This window comes from Epinephelus lanceolatus, chromosome 20, assembly GCF_041903045.1.
Source record: "Epinephelus lanceolatus isolate andai-2023 chromosome 20, ASM4190304v1, whole genome shotgun sequence".
Lineage (NCBI taxonomy): Eukaryota > Metazoa > Chordata > Actinopteri > Perciformes > Serranidae > Epinephelus > Epinephelus lanceolatus.
The window spans coordinates 27087707-27108669 of NC_135753.1; the positions used below are offsets into that span (position 1 = coordinate 27087707).

At 42.2% G+C, this 20963-nt stretch overlaps 1 protein-coding gene across 2 annotated transcripts in view; it reads right to left on the reverse strand.

The window, feature by feature from the left end:
• Window positions 1-18897, reverse strand: part of ctnnd2a (catenin (cadherin-associated protein), delta 2a) — a 374464-nt gene extending 355567 nt beyond the window's left edge. Inside the window, exon 1 of one of the 2 annotated variants that reach the window (XM_078162769.1) lies at window positions 18592-18897. The gene's annotated coding sequence lies outside the window, so the exon portion shown is untranslated. The remainder of the gene's footprint in view (window positions 1-18591) is intronic. The other variant, XM_078162768.1, reaches the window with a different exon arrangement.
• Window positions 18898-20963: the final 2066 nt, after the last annotated feature.

A 20963-nucleotide genomic window follows, 5' to 3' on the forward strand; every position in this document is an offset into this window, starting at 1 on the left:
CACAGTCATAACAGTTTAAGGCTTGCCACGCTGGCGGGCTAAGAACCTCCAAAAGATCAAAGTCAGACACCTCACTGTGCCTTTGGTTTCATTAGACCTTGTGATCCTTTATCATACAACAGTTCGACAAACTTGTCACAATATCATGAAGAGGCTGAAATCAGTGTTCCATGTTTTTATACCATAACAGAATAAAATTGAGGATTATCTTTATTTGTTATTCTGGAAATAAGACAGATGTTCTTTATAAATTCACTCTTGGAAAACTCAGACTATAAAAAGAAGTGGAATTAGCCACAGTGACGTCACCCATGTGACTACATTTTTGAAGCCTCAAGTTTGGTATTTTGGCTGTCGCCATCTCGGTTTCTGAGAGCTAGAAGCCACCATGGTAACGACTTCTCAGTTACAAGGTAGCCACGCCAGAAGGCATACCTGCTTTATTGTTTATTTTTCTCAAAACAGGACCATATTTTACAAAACGGACATCATGCCGTATTGAAGAAGACTTGAAACTAGCGACTGAAATCATAACCAGTGTTAATTTTGTGGAAAACTATAAGGAATATTTTTTGTCAACAACCTTTTCTCCATAATGGAAACAAGATGATGATGAGCTAAAAATAGATCTTGATGATAAAAACTAAGATGAAATCTATGTTTCATTTTCGTTGAGGAGACGAGACATGACGAAAATGATGGACTATCCGACACTGAAAGACAAGAATGGCCATTCTCATAGCAGAGCAGCATCAGCCGTTGGTGCGAGCTGTAATTCAGCAGTGAATAATCAGCCGTGTGTCTGACTGTGGATGTTGGAAGTGTTGAATGGATTTGTCGAATTTGTTACACCGGTGGCTGTTAGCAGTTAGCGCCACTTGTTAGCCTCTGAATGGTAGCGAAGCAAGTAGCCACTGGCCACCGGACTTCACATCTGTTGATCCCGCAGGACTCAAATCAAATCCGGTTTAGTTTAGTTTAGTTTTAATCTCCAACTCCATAAGACATGAGTTTAAACCTCCAGACTGTCATGTTGGGCAGAACGAATTCAGGCTTTAATGAAGTTATTTTTCTGCTTCTTAATAGTGAGATCAATGAGTCAGAGTTTACTATGAACCTGGGTACAAATCCTAGTTGTCTGAGATTAGTTATTTGTGGTGTCAAAGTTTTTGAGACCATAAATAGAGAGACGTTGAGCTCGTCAAATAAAAAAAAAAGTCCCCCCTTAAACCTGTCAAAAACTGCTGGAGAAATGACAGTTTGTAGGTGTGCAGAAATTATTTGTAGTTGTGGAGAAAAATTGTCTAAATGAAATTTTCATGCAACCTGTTTCTGATACATGAATTAGGCATCGGTTTTCAGAACCACAGAGTATCCCTGTGAGAAAAAAGTAAAAGACTAGGAGTCACTTTGCTTTGGGAGACACTCTTAGGAGAAATGGGTTCAAGCTCCCAAAAAAATTCAGTATCCACACCTTTAAAATATGGCTAGGTGATGAGGAAAAATTAAAATAGCACAATGTTTTGGACCAAATACCTCAATATTGATATTGAGGGATATTATAGAGTTAAATGTGGGTGCTTTTCGATATTTACACAATTAAAAATATGATGAGATTAAGGGCGCCACTTCATTAGTGCTTTTAAAACTGATAAAACAAGACAACCAGCTAAAGTATAACACATATGCAGCTATATAACAGCTATAATAGCAAATGATAAAATATAAATAAATAAATAAATAAATAAAACACAGTGGATAAAAATATTGCACGATTATTGTTTGTTTAGTGTTCTTACAGCCCACGGAACAAAACTGCTCATTTCTTTGGAGGTGCGAGCTTACAATGACCTGTATCAGGTCAAACAGATGACGTGCTGGGTGGAAGGAGTCACTGAGGATAGATCTGGACCTTCTGAGGCAGGATTTTGGATAAATAATCATCAGTAAGGTGGATATAATGATTAATCAGGTAATGGTAAACAGCTAGAACAGTCTGGTGAGTTCAGAAAATTACATAATTTTACTGTACTACAGCTTTTAAAACCAAGAAAAGGCAACAATATTACGATATCCAAAATTAAAGATGATTTCTAGTCTCATATCACACTATCGATATAATATTGATTTATTGCTCAGCCCTACTTTAGAGAGTGTTTGATCAAGACACTTGGAGCAGCTTGTGGCCAAGTGGTAACAACAGATGCCATGTAACTGCAGTGAACTTTGTTACCTGTCATATATAAATTCTTTTAAAAAGAAAAGGCACCGAATGCCTTCCAGCTCATAGGACACCGTTCTGTGGTTACGTCTGACCTCTGGCCTTCTTAAGGGGCTGTACAGTAAAATACTGCTGGGAAAATGAGACCTGTTCCTGAGCCAGCACACAATGGGATTCATAAACGCTGAATGCCATACAGTAAAAATCACAGCGTCATTTAAATGTGACCTTTCGAATCTAGAAACTCTAATATTGACCATCTAGCAGGAATAAGGGGTGTAGAGAAGGTAACCTGCCTGCAATAAATGTAATCCCCAGCTTTGCTCACTGTGTCTGCCGAATCAATATCATTTTATTTCATCTATTGGCGAGACCCATATAGTCCATTTCAGTATAAAAACCTCTCTGGGCAAAAGGTTCCTTTGAGGAGACACACTGAGAAAACACCTTCCATCATCCCATGTCTGCAGTGCAGGTCAAATTAGTTGAATTAATATCACATGAGCAAACTGGTAGCAGTGCAGCAGGGAGCAACTAACTCAACCCTCCCACCTCCACGGTTTTCTGGCAATGGCTCGCTCTTTCCTGCGGTCTATGTGTCTGCGAGTGTGTGTACAATTCCCTGGCTGCAAAGTGGATTTTTGTTGCAACTATAGCGTATATAATCAATTGTTTGTCTCTTGGTTTTGGAATATGTGTCGTCTTGTCTATCTGCAGTCCACAGAGAGAAAGCGAGGGGAGAAAAAGAGAGATGAGAGTGACAGAAATGGTGCGTGTGAGTGTGTGTGATTTCTGTGCATTTCTGGGAATCTGTGAGTCTTTTTTTTTTTTTCCTCAATCCCTTTCCAAAGGCCTCTCTCTGACAAATAAAGACTTTCACTCCAAATCTCTGGCACAAGCCCAAACCCGGCAGATTTCGAGCCTAATTGGCCTAAACAACAGCGAGGGGTATCTTGTCTTTGCAAATGACTGTAGCATTTTGTAAAGAATGTGAGAGCAGCATTTGTTTGGTTTGTTTAAAACCCTCGGCAAATATAACTTAACCCTTAAAATGAGCAGAGTGCAGATACGACACAGGCTGTATAAGCCAAGATAAATTAACAGTAATTATAAAATAAATGACCGATAGAGCTAAAGACCAGATGGCATTTGAAAATACCAGGTCCCCATCATTTTGTTACTTTTTTTTTTTTTTTTTTTTTTTAAATGGAGCGTTGTCAGTAACCCACGCATGACCTGTTTTTTTTTTCAGTCTCCCTTTCTAAGTGTGAAGCCAGTTGTTGGTTAAAACGATCAAACCTCCTCCGCTTTCCTGACCTTCTCTTGGCCAGTGTGCCTTCTATCAAGTCTGTAGCATCGAGCAGTAATGACACAGTCACGCCAAGGCAGCCCTATTCTGTTTCTGCTGTCTGCTGCTAAGATACAGTACCCCACACATCTCCAACGGACCCAGCATATTTTAGCCATAATTGGTACGCAGAACAGTTAGGGGTGGCTTGGCTTCGCGAACATTTCATTGCCACTTTTTTTTTTCCTTTTCTTTTTTTTTTTTTACCCATTTCACGATTGAAAACATTCCAAAACACAACATGTTTTTCTCTGCCATTTCTCCCAAGCAAGAGACAGAGGAGCTGATGTACTACTGTGGTGCCACTGTGTACATACGCCGTTAGAAATTCATGAGCTGCACAATATCTAAGTTAATTTATATGCGGATATCAACAGAGTTGCTTGATGAATTATACATAGCAGATGCAAGCTACAGAAGACAGATGAGTGAAATTAATGTGCACTTGCAGTTCTAAATCCTGGCCACAGTTGGGATCTGTACAGTATGCCCATGCAGGAGACATCACAGACGATGGAGCAGGAACATCAAATGCTATTTATGAGGCAATCTGATGCCGAATGAGGAACCATGGCATTCCCTTTGTGTCAGAATTACGTACATCCCCATGAAAAACTATACATTGAGAAGAAAACCTTGGAAATACGGATTTCGGATTGAATTTGACTGCAGTCTGCTGTAGTGAGTATGTTGAACACTGAGCCTCCAATCAACTTAAGTAAGACATTGACGCCCCAGCTTCAGGAGAGCTGAAGGAACGGGAGACATGGCTGGCTTAGGAGTAATACTTTTCCTGTTTGCCGATGAACATTTAAAGCTGGGAGAAGGCAGTTCTCTAGTAAAGGTAAAAAGAAAGAAAAAAAATGGCAGGATTTAAAAATGCACCCTTCTTACGCAGCCCTCTCTGTCCTCAGCCCCACCCAGATGATGCTTTATATAGTAGCCCAGTGTTTTGCATACATTGATTCATTTGATCATATTTCAGTGTAGAGCTGCATGCAAAGTAGGGATGTGCCGTATCATATTGTTCATGATAATACCGGTAGAATTGTTAATATGATAGAAGAAATTCATATCATGATACCTGCATGACTTCAACTTGTTGACTTATTGATGTCATGCTGTTACCCATGGTAACAACAAGCATGTCTGAAAGCAAAATTATTACCAACTCAGCGGTGGTTTCAAAAAGAGGAGCAGCTTCAGTAGTGTAGAATAAACTGTGGCATCCTGAGTGTTTTATGAACAGCCCCGGACTTCTCAAACTCTTTTAGTGACTTACCGCTCAGAGGGAACTCAGTCAGCAGCTCCTCTGGCAGCAGCACAGCGTCTCTCCCTCTCCTCTCTGCCCACACACACGGGAATCAGTGTTGTCAAGTGATTTTGTCATAAACCTTTGGTAATGTAAACCTATCTGACGCTCACGGCTCAACGAAAAACTCCATATATGAGAATGTGCGTTAGTTGTGGCATCATAACAGCCTGTCACAGGTTACAGTGTGATGACTAGAGGAGAAATGGCAGAGCACAAAGCTCCAGGTGGAAAAAAACAACTCAGTCATTGAGGATTTTGCTAAAAGAGAAAGAAATCGCCTGCTGATTTATATATATAGATCCCAGGGAACATATTTCGTATTTGGGAGCTGTTGTTTGTTTTGTTGAACTATTAATATTGTATACAGAATCTGAATCTCACTCTGAGATACTGTTGTTGTTTACAAACTAAAGAAATCAGAGATCAGTTTAGTTTTTACTGAATATCTGAAGGCAAACTGTAAAACTATATCACTTATTTTGTTGCAATTCTGTTTTCTTACATTAATAAGAAATTATTTTTTACTAATTTATCATATTGACAAGAATATCGTTATCATAAAAATACCCTGAAATACCGTGATATTAGTTTAGTGCCATATCGCCAACCCCTAATGCTCTCGGTTTACTAGAACACAAGTAAGACAAGAATTAGCTAGCTAGCCACCTTGTCCCTCTGCCTTGCTCCCCACTGCTAGACTGCAGGCAACAACTCCCCAGACAGGCCATCTGTCAGTGGCTGTAGTGGCTTGATTTATGCCAGCACAAACACAAGCGCCAGGGTAACCCGTGTAACGGCAGCAACAGAAAGTTTGCTGATCCACTGATGGATAAGGGCTGTCCAGACCCCCGGGGCTGGAGTTTGTGCAGGCTGGATTTGGATTACTGCAGCCACTAACTGGGCATATGCCTGCAGAGCTGCCTCCTACCCTCATCCTAGATGGTTTGTCGCAATGGGGAGTGAGGCAGAGGATGTGATTCTAAGCTCTAGCTACATTAACGTGAATTTGAATTAGTCACAACCATGACAATTTGGCTACAATTAGCAACAATTTCTGTCGATCTCAGAAACTTCTCGCCAATATTGTCACATGTTTTGTTTTGTTTATTGTCAGACTCTTGTAGAAGTCCGTTTTCCTTTTTTGGGGTTGCTTTGAAGTGTAGGCAAGTGTTAGCAATGCTGGAATACCAGCTTTTCTGCAGGATTCTCCACCATGAAGCAGGCTTTCACCAAAGCGATGTGCACGCACAACTGCATCTGTACAACAGCCAGTAGGGAACACCTTCTGTCTGAAATGACCTGTGATTGGCCAGTCTCCTATCACGGCCTAGATTTACCAAAGCCTGTAAACAGAGCCAAGAGGAGGTGCAGAAGTCTAGTGTTCTCTCAGACCACTTGAATTACAATGTGCTCAAAGTTTATTTATTTGGGGATTTTTACCCAGTGACTTAAATAAAACCGCCCACCCCAGTGGAGCTGCTCAAAAGCAACCCCACTGCAAACATGTGAAAATTACAGGGGGAGTTATTGATAAATAATTCTTTCAGTAGTAATTCAACCCTCAAATTACCATCTGCCAGGGACTGCAGATGAAAATTAGCCTGTATGGCTAAATCTGGCATGTTTACACGATGGACTCAAGTTGATTAATGTGCATTGTCCCTTCTTGAATAAAATAAATGTAAACATAATTAGTGTGCTCAATATAGTTACTGTGTTCACTAAACTCAGTTATTCATGCCTTAAATTACTTATAATTTAATTCATAGTCCCAAATTAATGCTGTTAAACTGTCCTTGTCTCCTTGACAATCGAGCCACTTTAACTTCATACGGTTTTATTTGGATCTTGGACTGAGATGTGTGGATATATTTTGGCTGTTAAACACAACATGGTGTTATATTTAGCATCCCTTGAGTGCATGTTGCTTATTTTTCAGACAGAAGAAGGGGCACAGTCAGATATCTGAGAATACAGATAGTTTAAAGGATAAATTGAGTGAGTATACAGAGCTACTGATTAGTGACTGAAAGGAATTATTTGTGATTCAAGGGCACAAATTACAAATATGAGGTGAAATTTCTCAAAGGTTTCTGCACCGACACCTCACAGGCTGTGAGAATGGAGTAAAATTCCAAGAACGCTTTATTTCCCCATCATCCAGCTTGTTAAAATTTTAATGCCGAGTACCTTCATCTGCTGCATGCTTACGTACGGATCCTAACGTGTAGCATTCCTCTTCCTGATGTCTGTGATATATAATTCATAGCCCACCACCAGCTTCACAACAAAACATGCACCTTCATCTTCATCATTCTTTATTCCTGAATAACTCCGTGTTCTGTGGCTCTCTGCAGCACAGCAGTCCACGGGAGTTCCACTTATATTTTAATCTGAAAACACCCAATAGAAGAAACCTGTTATGTTAAGAGAAATCATTTTTGTTGTCAGGCGTGCTGTACAACAAAAGATGCCTCAGGAGGAAGTGGGCATAAATAAAAATGCTGAATATCAGGATAGAGCACGTACAGCTTACACTGACACGGGCTTTACTCGGAACAAGCACAATGTGTAGCTAGACAGAAAAACCTGCCTTTGTTAGCTCAGGGACTGTGAAATGAAATTGAATAATGTGGACAGCGGGAGCCGAGACTCGACTGAGGATGTAGCTCTCCAGTGTCAACACACATCAATAAACAACCTAATAAAACGCCCCGTGGTCAAAACATTATTTCAGCTGCCGTTCTTCTTTCAGACATCTCGAAAACACTCGCAGCTAAACCCTCATGTACAGCGGTCTGTGTCCTACAGGTGGTTGCTGTGAGTTCATCGTCAGCGTGTCATGTAGCGCTGCCATTGCAACACCTCTGACCTTCTGTCTTGTCTTCCTCTTATGCTGCCCTCTTCCTGTCTGTGATGTCACTCCCTGTCACCTTTTCTTCTTCTATCTTTTTCCATTGATCGATGCGGACACAGAACCACACACACATATAAACCCTGCACACCAGGGCAATAAAATAAGGTGGCTCTATCCATTAATGGGCCATATTGGTCTGATTCTTATCTCTTTCTGTCTCTGTCTTTCCCATCATTTCCATCAAATCCTTTTCTACAGACGCGAGAGAGAGAGTTTGATTGACAGGTGGAAGTAGACCCAGCAATGCACAGCTGATAATGATCAGTGTTTGCTGCTGATGGGCTGTCTGCTGATCCGACCGCAGGCAATGGGTGTGGCATTTATACCACTTGGCTGGCCTCAAGCTTTTAAGATGAAACACCAGTGTGTGTGTGTGTGTGTGTGTGTGTGTGTGTGTGTGTGTCAGTTGAGGATCATGGATTACCTAAGATCAGGTGAATGAGAAAAGTAGGCTGAGGAAAAGCAATATGAGTTTTGCTTCATAACTGATACGCGGAAAGCAAAGATTATTTTTTGTACACGAAACTATTACATTTGAAGAGTAATGGTGGTATGTTTCCTAAACTTCATGGCTGACTGCACGCCTTAATCTCGGAGTCACACTCAGCCAATTCTGCCTTTTCCAAAGCCCTTTTATTTAACCAAAGAGATATTTTTATGCGAATGTTTTACCCTTAAAAAGGTTGACAATCTTTAGAAACTCATCCCTTTGATTAGAGATTCACTTCATTTTGGACAATAAAACTGCAAGTGACTGGGCCATGCAGATTATACCCTTAAAATGGTATAAAGGTACTTTAAAAAGGTATTTATCTTAGGTTCTTTTAGTAGCTACTTTTGTGCTATTTGTCCTCCAGACTTAAAACTTCTCAGCTAACACAACTTGGAGAGAACTGGCAAACCACGGAAAAAGTCACAGATGATGGTGAGGCATTTAGCTGTGACTTAAAATGCAACTGGCCTTCAGCAACTTTAACGTGCCCCTAAGTGAGGCAGCAGAGACACCGCAAATAAAGAGCACTCTAACATTTCTACAACTACAATTAGGAATGATTCGATCCAGCTTCAGTATCAGGTTACCATACTGATGTAAGACATTTTTTGGATATCAGATTAACATCCACATAAGATTCTGTAGTCTGATATTGGTTACAACACATAAAGTGCCTAGCATTTACTCGCAGAGTGCTTGTCCGTCTGGCTATTCACATGAGGAGCACAGTGAGTCCTCGCAGACACAAGTGGGTATGCACTCTGCTTACTGTCTAAAGCAGGGGTCGCCAAACTTCACTATCAAAAGAGCATTTTAACCAAAATAAAAATCTGTCTGGAGCCACAAAACATATTTGAGCCTTTTAATTACTAATATGTCTAAATGAGCATTCATTCATATGATTAAGCACAAGGTGGCTACTCTGCAGTGGGCTGTTTCTGATTTTTGGTACTTAAACTATGCAGCATTTGCAGTATAAGTAAACAAATCTGTACAGGCATTGTTAAATTCTCTATTTTCCTCAAAGACTTTGACTTTTTTGGATTTGGAATCTATAGGTTGCCTAGCTGGGAGACTAAAGACTAGCCAACACTACTGAGGGTCAGCAAAATTTAGAGGAAACGGGGCCATGCCATACAAGAATGACCAAATTTTAAGTTGCTGAAACGTTAAACATTTTTTACTTTTGGTGCATAGGTTACACAGTTTTACAAGTGGAGAATGTAAGAATTTCTTCAGGCATAAAACATAGATTTTTTAGAATTAAAATGTTAAAAAATAAATAATAATAAGCCACTTGAGAAGGGCTAAAGAGCCGCATGGAGCTCCAGAGCCACAGGTTGCCTGTCCCTGGTCTAAAGGGACCTTCTGACACTACACCCACCACAGATGAACAACAGCTGGTATATCCTTCTTATCGCAGTTTAAACATGCCTGAAAAATGGCCCTGCAACTGTGTTGGGATGACTGCAAAGACACTAGTTAGCTACACTAGCGTCATTAGCATGAAGACTGAGTGGCTACTCCAAGCTCCGGACACATTGGGTCGAGGACAGTCCAACTTAAGGGCCCATAAACAGCATATTGCTACTTTCTCACAGTGACAGTCCAGCTTTCAACCTGGCAATTACAGCTTGCCATTTGTTTTATCATAGTGACAGTGTTTCAGCTCTTTAAATTGAAGGTGAGGTCACTCAATAAAGTGTGTAAAGAGTGTATCTCTGTAAAGATTCATTCAGATACTCTGCATGGTAACCACAGCAACTACTATATTGTTATATTCAATTTGAAAACCTTTTGAAGGAGTTCTCTAATTACTTTTTAACTCAAATATAGAAATCTATTTTCTAGTAGTTGATAATTCATTGCAGTGCACTTTTGTTAAGCCTTTCAAAACATTACAGCAATTTGTACTCCTACACCTGTTCAAATTTAATGCAAAAAGACATTTTTGGCACATCTACCTACAAACTACAACAATGTAGTTTAAGATAAGGCTACGAGACGTTCGTAACAAATTAGTGTAAATTTGTTCAAACTTGACTTTTATTTTAAAAGTGAAAAATCAAGCGAAGTTGTAGGCGAACACTCATTTGTCCAAATTGCAGCAGCTAATATTTCCCTTGCCTATAGATGGCGCACAGACACAAGAGCTGCAGGTGTTAAGCTGGCACTGCAGCTCTGCTATTGGATGATAATACAGTAGCTAGACGTGATTTCGGGTGCTTCACATCAATGACACTCTGTGTCCTCATGTTGACAGAGAAAAGCAATGATGTGCTCATTAAAAGAGCAGACAAGAAATAAGCACACACACACACACACACACACACACACACACACACACAATCGCCCACAGTCACATACAGGCGCAGGTGTTCATATCCCTTCAAACAATGTTATTTCCCACTTGACCAGCCTGACAGATAATACTATGTTGCTGTGCAAAGAGACTGTACATGAAGCCAACAACAATATACCTCCCTGCTTCGTGCCACATAACATGACATTATACACCGAATCGTTTTCACACTCTTTCTCACACTTTCCCTTTCATCTCCAACATGTTCTCCTTACACCTGAGTCCACTTGTTGCAAATCTCTTTTTCTTTGCATTCTGGAAATGAGACCAATCAGCCATATTGTACGCTGTCTAATTACTTTCTCACACATATAGATTCTACTGAAAGGGTTGCAGTGCAAGTTCATCCGTGTAAAAAAACCCAATTCGATGTTTTAGCTGATAATCGTGCAACAGAAATTAACAGCTAGGTGGTGGAGCAGTGATGCAGACCACACCATTAACAGGATGTCAAAGAACTGGGTGCAAAAACATTGTATTAGAAGCAGTTCCACATACTCTTATACACACACACACACCTGCACCTGAAAGCACCTGAAAACACTCACATTTAGACTGCCTGTGGACTCGTGCATTCTGATGATGAACGCCCATACATGTTAATAAAGGTCTCAGTCACACACACACAACAGATAAATGAACAAACCCACTCCCACTCTTAGTCATACATGCACACAAGTCAACTCTGCGCTACATTTACGCCCAGGGAAATCAAGATGATCTGTGCTGCAGCTATGGCTTCTCTTTGATGCTCAATTAACTCGGGCAGACCTGGCTAGCTGAGCCAATTATTAATTCAGCTTAGACAGCGTGGTGGGCACAGAGGTGATGTCATGGCAAGGCAACCACAGACACACTGCATTAATACATACCATTAGGTTTTAAGATGCAGCATTTCTGTGATTTTACACATCCTGTCACTTCCTGTTTTTGATTATTCTCACTCAGCTTTTCTGCAACTTCCTCTTCTCGCTGCTGATAAGCCCCTGACACTCCCCAACAAGCTCTGTCAATAGCGCTTCATTTTCCACCTCTCCATCTTCCACTTTACACCCCATCTACCCCGTCTTCGTCACCAATTACCCCTTCCTGTGAATTCCCTCTTCTCTCACCTGCATCCTTAACCCCCCTCTCTCTTTGTGCTTTTTATCACATAATTCATTTCCTCTCTCCTTCCTTTCTTCTTCCTTTGTTTTCCCTCGCTCTGAAGACTGAAGGGAAAGAGGGAGGATAATGGAGTGGGGGGAGAGAAGGAGGGCAGTGGGCTGACAGAGGGAGTCCCATCTGCAGTGAGCTCATTAGAAGATGGGAGGAGAATCGGCGGCAGAGTCTCACCAGTAGGCATCCACACACCCCTCTCTCTATGTCTGTCTGTCTCTCACACACACACACACGTTTCGCTGCCTTGCTGGACTCATTCCAACATTGACACATCGCTACCTCCTCTCTCTCTCCCTGTCTCCTTCTTGCTGCGCTCCTCAAAGTCCTGCTCTCATTAATCACTACAATATACAATACACAGCAATTGGTGAATGGTTTTACCTTTTACCACCTTCCAGTACTATGAGGCCATATATTTTTACTACATGTGGCATCAGTGGAAATCGAGCCATAAATCCAAGGCATTGTTAAAGCCGGACAACTTTTCTTCTTCTTTCTTTTCTTTCTTTTGCAGTAAGAGGAGGAGGAGTGTGATAGATTACTGATAGGAAGATTAAATGCTCAGGGATACTTTAGAAAGCTGAATCCTTCACTGCTGCCCCAGCTTGACCCTACTTTTGTAGATGCCGCCATGAAGCTAACTGACAGATAATTGGGGGAATTTCCAACAGTGCCTTTAGTCTTAACACCCATCTCCCAAAGTGGGTGAAAGAATTACCTACCTCTAAGTCACTGCCATTTGGAGCTAGTGGAATGTAAAAGAGGACGTGCAGGTTTAAATTGGCAAACCACGCCAGTTGCACGCTCCAGTCTACGCTGCAGTAATGTGATGACACCGTCCACTCCTTTCACCTCTAAACTACAAATACTTTTCACTATCTTTTGTGGCTTTAATGTGAAGGTCGGCAGATGGCGAGGATGCACTAATGGTGCTGGGATGCATGAAAAAAGGAGGTCATGTCATATCAGCAGAAAGCCTGGCGACTATCTTAAAAAGTTCCACATTCAAAGTGCTTTTCCCATGGTGTCCATTTTCTTGTTGTGAAACAGCATTTTATTCGTATCATCCCCTACATACATTTGTCATCGTTTCCCCTTCCTCAGAGAGAGGCCAAGGATCAGTGAGAAGCTGCCATCCTTTGAGCTGCGAAGGATTCTGTGTCCTGCTCAAGGACACTCAGGGAATAAAAATGGGGCCTCCAGACTCTCGACTTTTTAGTTGAACAAAGGGATCCTCTAATAAATACATTTCACAGAGTGTATGACGAATCCGTCTAAATCATGCTCAATCAATAGTGTCTACAGAAAAATGTTTTAGTTTTTCCTATGCAATAAGATCAACACTTAAAGGGGCAGTTCACCCCAAAGTCAAAAATGCATTTTTGTTCTCTTACCTGTCGTGATATTTATCAGTCTAGATTTTTTTTTTATCTGAGCTGCCGAGTTTAGAGATTTTGACCGTAAAGATGTCTGCCTTCTCTCCAATATAATGGAGCTAGATGGCACTCAGCTTGTGGTGCTCAAAGTGCCAAAAAAATACATTTGAAAAACTCAATAGCAATGCCTCTTTCCCAAAATCACTACCCAGATACTCAAGCTAACCCACAAACCTTGTTGTGAGCAGTTTTATGTAGGAACTATTTTCTTAACATCAAATTACACCCGCCAACCATATCACCACAGAAGGAAGCATGCATCTACTCATGAACAAGAGGCTTGTGCTGTAATGTTAGCTAGTTCAGTGATGCTACAGGAGCTTGCAGTATCTGTGCTTGGTGATACAGTTGGCAGGTGTAGTTGAGAGGAAAGAAATTAGTTCCTACATGAAACTGCTCACAACAAGGTCTGTGGATTATCTTGAGAAACCAGGTCGTGATTCTGGAGAGAGACATTTCTGTTGAGTTGTTCAAAATCATCTAGTCATCTAGTTTCATATTGGAGAGAAGGCAGACATCTCTATGGCTGATAGCTTCAACCCTCAGCAACTCACACCAAAACAATGTGGACTGATAAATAGCTCTACAGGTACAGCCCGTTCTTATCCACTGCTCGTACGTTTTCCTACAAAAAGTAATGCATCAAAATTCATACATATCCCACGTAAAGGTGAGCCAGTAGTTCATGCATAACCCATGTTTTTAGGGATGCTTCCATCATGTCACCAATGCACTGATGGTATTAAAGATGGAGCGTGTTCAAAGCCGTGCATACTTTGAGTGAACCTTGAGTCGTGTTTAGTTAGTCCTCACCATGTTTCTTTTCCTAAACCTAACCTCTGTACCTTACATAAAGTTACGTAATGACCGTAAAAAGGATGTAACATCAGCCGTAGGGTGATAATTTGTAGGATATCATGCCAACTTGTGTGTGTGTACTTTTGTAGGATATCATATGAACCGCTGTATGAGGATACAGGTAAAAAGAAAAATATTGAGCATAGTGTTAGTTCAGGCAGGACACGACGTCAAGCTCAGCTCATGTCCCAGCTACATCAGCTGATCTCAAACAGTCCAATCAACTGATGGAGCAGCTGATTGATGAAAGGGAGTCAGCTGATAGATCACATGATTCCTTTCTATGCAACCAATTGGCGAATCTCATTCAGGGCACCGGATTTAAACTGCTCTGGCCTGCCTACTGTTGCTGCTTCCTCTGCAAGTGGCTTTGCATCCCGCCTCCACCCCAGCTCCTCCTTTTCATGCTGTGTCTGACTTACCAGTGTCATTTCTGTTTGTCATTGATGCTGCTCTGTTCTGTTCCTGGGGGGGCTTTGCAAGTGCTCACCTTGCCATGTATGCGCATGGAAGGGCAGGAAGGTTTGCTCTGTCTTCCTCAGGTTTTCCTCATTCGCACATGGAAGGGCAGAGAGGTGTGGTCTCTTCACCTTAGGCTTTCTGCGTAGGCCCGTGGAAAGGCAGAGAAGCCCCAGAACAGAGCCATACTGACAAACATAATACTGCAAATGGAAATAAAGTTTTCTTTGACTAAAGTGTTTCTGACTGAAATGCATTTTTGATTTGAGGTTGAACTGTTCCTTTAAGTGCTGCATTGGAATACGTGCCTCAATATACTAAAGTGCTGTGCTGGGCAGTAAAAGTAGTAACAGCACTGCCCGACGCTGAAAATATACTGCCAGTCCAGTATTTCTCTTTAATGTTGCCGGATATAAAATGAGAAATTAGGGAGAGTCATTGACCAACTCATTGCAGTTCCACTGGCAGGGGTGAATGCATTCCTGATAACAAGCTGCTAATGCATCTCATTCTCACTCTAATTAATAAACAGTAAAGAAAGCAATGATCATTAGAATATTTCACGTCTGACTCACATGGACGCACTTGGGAACAAAAGTGTAACATCTAGACTAGACTACTACCTGGACATCCCCACAAGATAGCCATGTTGGGTGCACTGCACAGCACCCTTGAGAGAAAGAAGAGTGATATTACAGGTTTAATGGTGCATAACATGTATGTAATCTTGTAACAATTCCACAGTAATGGGGATATTGTAAAAGTGTCCATTAGCAGTGGCACATCAGTGTTGTTTTTTTTATGTCATTAAACAAGCTCATAAGCATCTAGTCTCCAACGTAAGCAGCATCAAGCCAGCTGATTGATGAGCACACTGAGGCCGTCAATTAGCGCCCTCCCCTGTGTCCACACATATGCAATCAATGCAATCGGCAAGTATGGATCAAATGTCAGCCACTCGCCCGGGGCCCATTCACATTGCATTCAAGTGAACGTATAAAAGAAAACACTGGCAACATGCAGCACATGACAGAGCTCAAGAACATCAAAGTGTTAAATCAAAGCATTCGCTCTTCTTGATGGTGCCTCGTGTTCTACAGTTGTCTTTTGTATGTTTTTTTTCCTTCTTTCAGTCACGTAGCAGTAAAAGATAGAAAGGACATGAATAGACCTACGAACACTCATGTCTCCATAAAAGAAAATAGCGATTTTTGTGTATTAGAGGAGAAAAAGGTCATAACTTAATTTCAAATCAGCCAATAGCTAGACTGCTAATAAAAGACACGCAGTCAATACAACAATAGCCTTTTTTTCTGTCTCATGTTGACAATTGAGCAGCATCAGATGTTGCCTCTGGGCTTGTGTCACACCTCAAAAGAGGTACCGTATTTGCCACCGGGCCTCATGGCTCCTCTGGAGGAAAGCCATTTGTGCATTTTCAACATTCATCTAATCCAATATTTAGGTTCTTGAAAACAAATGAAAACAATATTGGGGAGACTGTGCTCTCACAGGTTTCACATTTCTGGGTCAAATGGTTTCCTAAAGGGGATGTTGTCTGTGTTAAAATGATATATGCATAGTGTGACACTACGGGGGGAAACTTTTTGGCGTTGTCCACTTTGAGGTGAGGTCAAAGGTCAGGGGTCTGTGTAGAACAGAGCCGCTGGACCTGCTAGAAATTCATTGCCTCGCTCATTGACAGATACTGCTGGTGTAGGACAGTCTCCCTGCTCACCACGCTGTCTTACATATCACATGAATTATGAAAATTCCTGGTACAAGTGAAGGAAGAAGGGATGGACATAGTCCCATCTCACTGAAAGATTTGTCTTGTTATCAAGTATGAGATGAAATGAAATCAGAAGTTCAAATTTCGCTACTGACGCTTCTCAACGTCAGGTTCCTATACTGAATGTGAAGACATTACCATACACTCTGAACACAGCTATACTTTGCAGCCTGGGAAGATGATTTTGATACCAAGCCTTTCAGCACACAAGTGATCAAACACCAAAACATCAAACCAGACATTTAACAGGGGAATTCCGACCTCTTTTGATCTCAATCTTTGCTCATTATATGTGTAAAGAACTGGCCTACAGCGTGGATCTTTTTAAAGATATAAATGAATGACAAAGCATGACAGTCACACTACCAATGCACCAAACCACACCCCACTCTCACTCTCTAATGAAGATTAAATCCATAACAGTTACAATATTTTCAAATCCTCCCTGACCCTGCTCTGCCACAGGGAGGATAACCATAATTCAAACTCTCCCCTCCCTTCATCAGCACCACTAGCTCATCCCAGCAGCTCTTTGGACTGTCGTCAGCACTCCATCCTGTGGACGCCTGCCAGTAGCCCCTCCGTCCGATCAATAGGCACCGGCGGCTAGCTTTCCCCCCATTGCTCTCTCTCTCTCTCTCTCTCTCCTTCTCTCGCCGTCTTTCTCTCCCTCTCTCGGCTACCACAGTATAAAGACTGTTCTGTTCTGCCGGCGCAGCATAGTGATTAGGCATTAGGCCTGCGCTGCTGTGTGAATTAGCTTAATCTGTGTCCGCGATGAAGGACGAGGCTTTTCATGCCCACTGGAGACATTCACTGGACATAAAAGAAGCTAATCTTTAGGAAATTTAGAGAAGGGTTGAAGCGTGTGCATGTGTGTGTGTGTGAGGGAGACAGAGATTGCACAAGAATTGTTGAGACAGTTCCCACAGTGATATGTCTCTTATAATGCTGCTTATCCCTCAAAATTACGAAAAAATCTGCTGAAGTTCTTGAAGATGTGCGGCTCATGGGCAGGCGGAGTGTTGTACTGTCATCACTTAAAGCACTGGAAAAGTGGATAACATGCTGGTTGAAGCAGACTGAGCAATGGGAAGAATAATCTATAACTCCCCATATTCCTGCACCAGAGATCAGTTTGAGGGGAATTAAAGGGGATTGCTTTCTCCTTGTTACACGGCTGCTTACCTGGCCACAAAGGACGCTGCCTAACCTGCAGATCTCAACACAAAGTTTGATAGTTTCCAGGCAACACAGACCAAAAGACAAAGGATTTAATGTGATACGGGAGCTGAGCGTACACGAACACGTTTCCCCCGCTCTGTGCAGCCTCTGCTGTCCATCACGCACCTGCCCGACTGCTGACATGCACTAGGCTAAGCATGTACCCACAGCATGCCTAACAGCAGCAACCCCCAGCCCCCCCCCCCCTCCACCTCCTCCTCTTCTCCTCCACATCATCTGCTGGATATATTGTACGCCCTTGACAAACTGCCAGCACACAATCCTCCTCCTGCAAATGTCTATTGATCAAAGCACAAGTACGGCTGTGGGAAAGGTATGGAGTCTTACCCCTACTCTTATCCTTGCATCACCTCTCATGCTCCAGCACCTTACAGACAAAAGGCAATTCCATAAAACTTAATGGCTATCAGCAGACAATGAGATTCACAAGCAATATTCTGCACTATAATACCTCTGGCACCTGTTTGGCCCAGTAATGACTCATACAGGCTCTCACACTATGCCATGATATCCTGTCCAGATATGTTTAAGGTTATAGCAACAACTTTACTTATGGTTGTTAATGGAGTTGCAGAAATTCAATAATCATCACCTGACAAAGAGGAGCAGCCATACCCATTTTGTTTACAATGTGCTTTTCACACCTTTTGAGCACTTTTACGCACAACCAATGGTGAATTTGGGTCAGCAGTCAGCTGGAGCCAAATATCTGCTGTGTGTTGGGTGATCTGAGCACAGTCGGACGCTTCGTAGCAAGCTTGTTATCAAAAGCAGGGCATTATTGTTAAACCAGCAGTTTCCCAAAATCATTCACCGTGCATGACCAAGAAGGCAGAGCTCCTGCGCATCTCCAAAATTGCTAAACCACGTCCCACTCTGTTGAATGATAACAAAAACCAGAGGCGTTTGAAGACCTGTCACCTTCTCCCTCCCCTGTCCGATCATATGAAGTCTACAGCATGGGGAAATAACGCGATGACTTACCGAAATGAGATCCTGGCCACTGTCAGCGTCCGGCTTCCCCTCGTTTCCCTTCTGCCCCTCGGTCCGCCTCTCTTTCAAGTCAATCCGCAGTGTGAAGTCTGATCAGATCACAACGGAGCGGTGCGCCTTTTCGCTGCGTCCTGCGTCCAGAGTTGCCGGGGATGGAGCGACCATTTGCTGGGATCCTGGGCCGGGGGTGCAAGGCTGAGGCATCCGCAAGGGAAGGAGGAGGAGAAGGATGTGAAAGAGACGGTGGAGGAAGAGGCGAGGCGCTGGGTACGAAAGCGAGAAAGAAAGAAAGAGAGAGAGAGAGAGAGGAGAGCAGCAAAGCACTGCAGCGACGGGGAGGCAACACCGCCGGAGAGGAGGCAGACAGCAGCTCTCTGTCTCGCTCTCGCACTCACTCACGCACACGCGCAGCGTCCTCATACAAGAATACGGAGCGCCATCTTCAGGTGAAGCGTGGTAGGAGGAGGGTGGGAGTTGTCTCAGACATTTAATGTGTGTCATACATGAACACTCACATTATTATCTCTGTGCTTTTTTGGACAGACCACAGGGGAGTGTCAGTGTGGCTCCACAGGGAACATCTGCACCCTGCATGTGACTGATATATTTCCTAACTCTACAGCCAAGCAAGTGCTGTGTGCATGTCATGAGAGTGTCTTTTAGAAGGTCACCCATGGCACCAATTAGTCCAGGGTTGTCAAACACACGGCCTGGGGGGCAGAACTGGCCCTCCAATGGGTCCAATCTGGCCCACTAGATGACTTTGCACACCTAATAATGATGCACTTGTGAAGGCTAAAGTGGGATTTATACTTGTGCGTCAGACCCTACGCTGTTCAATCTATCAATTTTATTTATAAAGCCCAATATCACAAATCACAATTTGCCTCACAGGGCTTTACAGCATACGACATCCCTCTGTCCTTAGCACCCTCGCAGCGGATAAGAAATAACTCCCCAAAAAAACTTGTTGTGGGCACGTACAGTTGTGCGGTGGTGTGTCTGTGTCATTCCTCCAAAACACTAGTCAGTGGCTGGGTTTCTGTGAAGTGCTGTAAAGTTTAGTTGATTCAAAACATGCCCAAAACACACATTAAACATGGTTTAATAGCGACAATTTCAAACACAAGTACAAAAATCAGCTTCACTATAACTTGCAGCATTCAGAGACAAAGCACTTGTCTTAATCTGGACACATTTCCCCACAAATACAACATGCTAATGTTTTTAGCACAAGCCTATGGCATTTTACATTGTATAAATTAGCCTAGCAGCTAGCGGACTTTTCCTCTTCTCATATAAAACCTGGGACAACAGCAACATTTAACAAAAGTAACGTTACAAAAGTTGGCTCCATTACAACTCAAAAGGTTCACTGACAAAACGACTGTCTTATACTAAACATGTGGTCCAAACAAATACAACATGCTAATGTTATTAGCACAAGCCTATGGCATTTTACATTGTATAAATTAGCCTAGCGACGAGCAGAGATTTCCTCTGCTCATATGAAACCAGGATAAATCACACACAAGACTTAAAATGCTGTTTTTGTGGAGACTTTATTATCCTTTATTATCCTCACAATTTATTGTTTCTTATCTGTGAAATACAAGTTTCCACTGAGGGAAATGGTTTCAGCTTACAAAAATAGACAGGTCTGTGTCGCCACAATGTGTAGTTACATTTCTGGGGAGATGCATGTCAGGCTACAGCGTAGGCTCTACGTCAATACAGAGCCAACGCCATAGGTACGGCGTCGATTCAACACAGAAATATAAAGTCCGCCTCAAAAGATGCCAGGTTTAAGGCACAATTTGAACAGTGAGTAGATACTGGACTGAACTTGCACATATTTTCATAGGATATCGCAGGCTGTTCATCTTTTGTTTTGTAAATGGATAAAGGTTTTCAGAATGTAGGGGTTATTTAAAGGTTATTATGCCGTGGTTTTACTGGTCCGGCCCATCTGAGATCAAATTGGGCTGTATGTGGCCCATGAACTTAAATAAGTGTGACACCTCTGAATTAGTCCCTTAGAACAACACCCCATTTCCACACACACCAGCACTCGTTTATTTCTTTAGCCCTACCATAACCTTAACCATGACAATAACCACTAGCTACCCACAAACCTTACCCTTAACCTCAACCTAACTTAAACTCAAAACCATTATAATCCTCAAATTCAGTTTGGTTAACCTAATAAGGATGTGATTTTGTTCCCAAATTGGAGATGAGTCCCCATATGTGCACAGATTGTTCCTGTCAATACCACCACCACCACCAACCCCACCCATGTTGTTTTACACCCACCATCCCCCTTTTGCACACACACACACTCCATGGCAACCAGCTCCCAG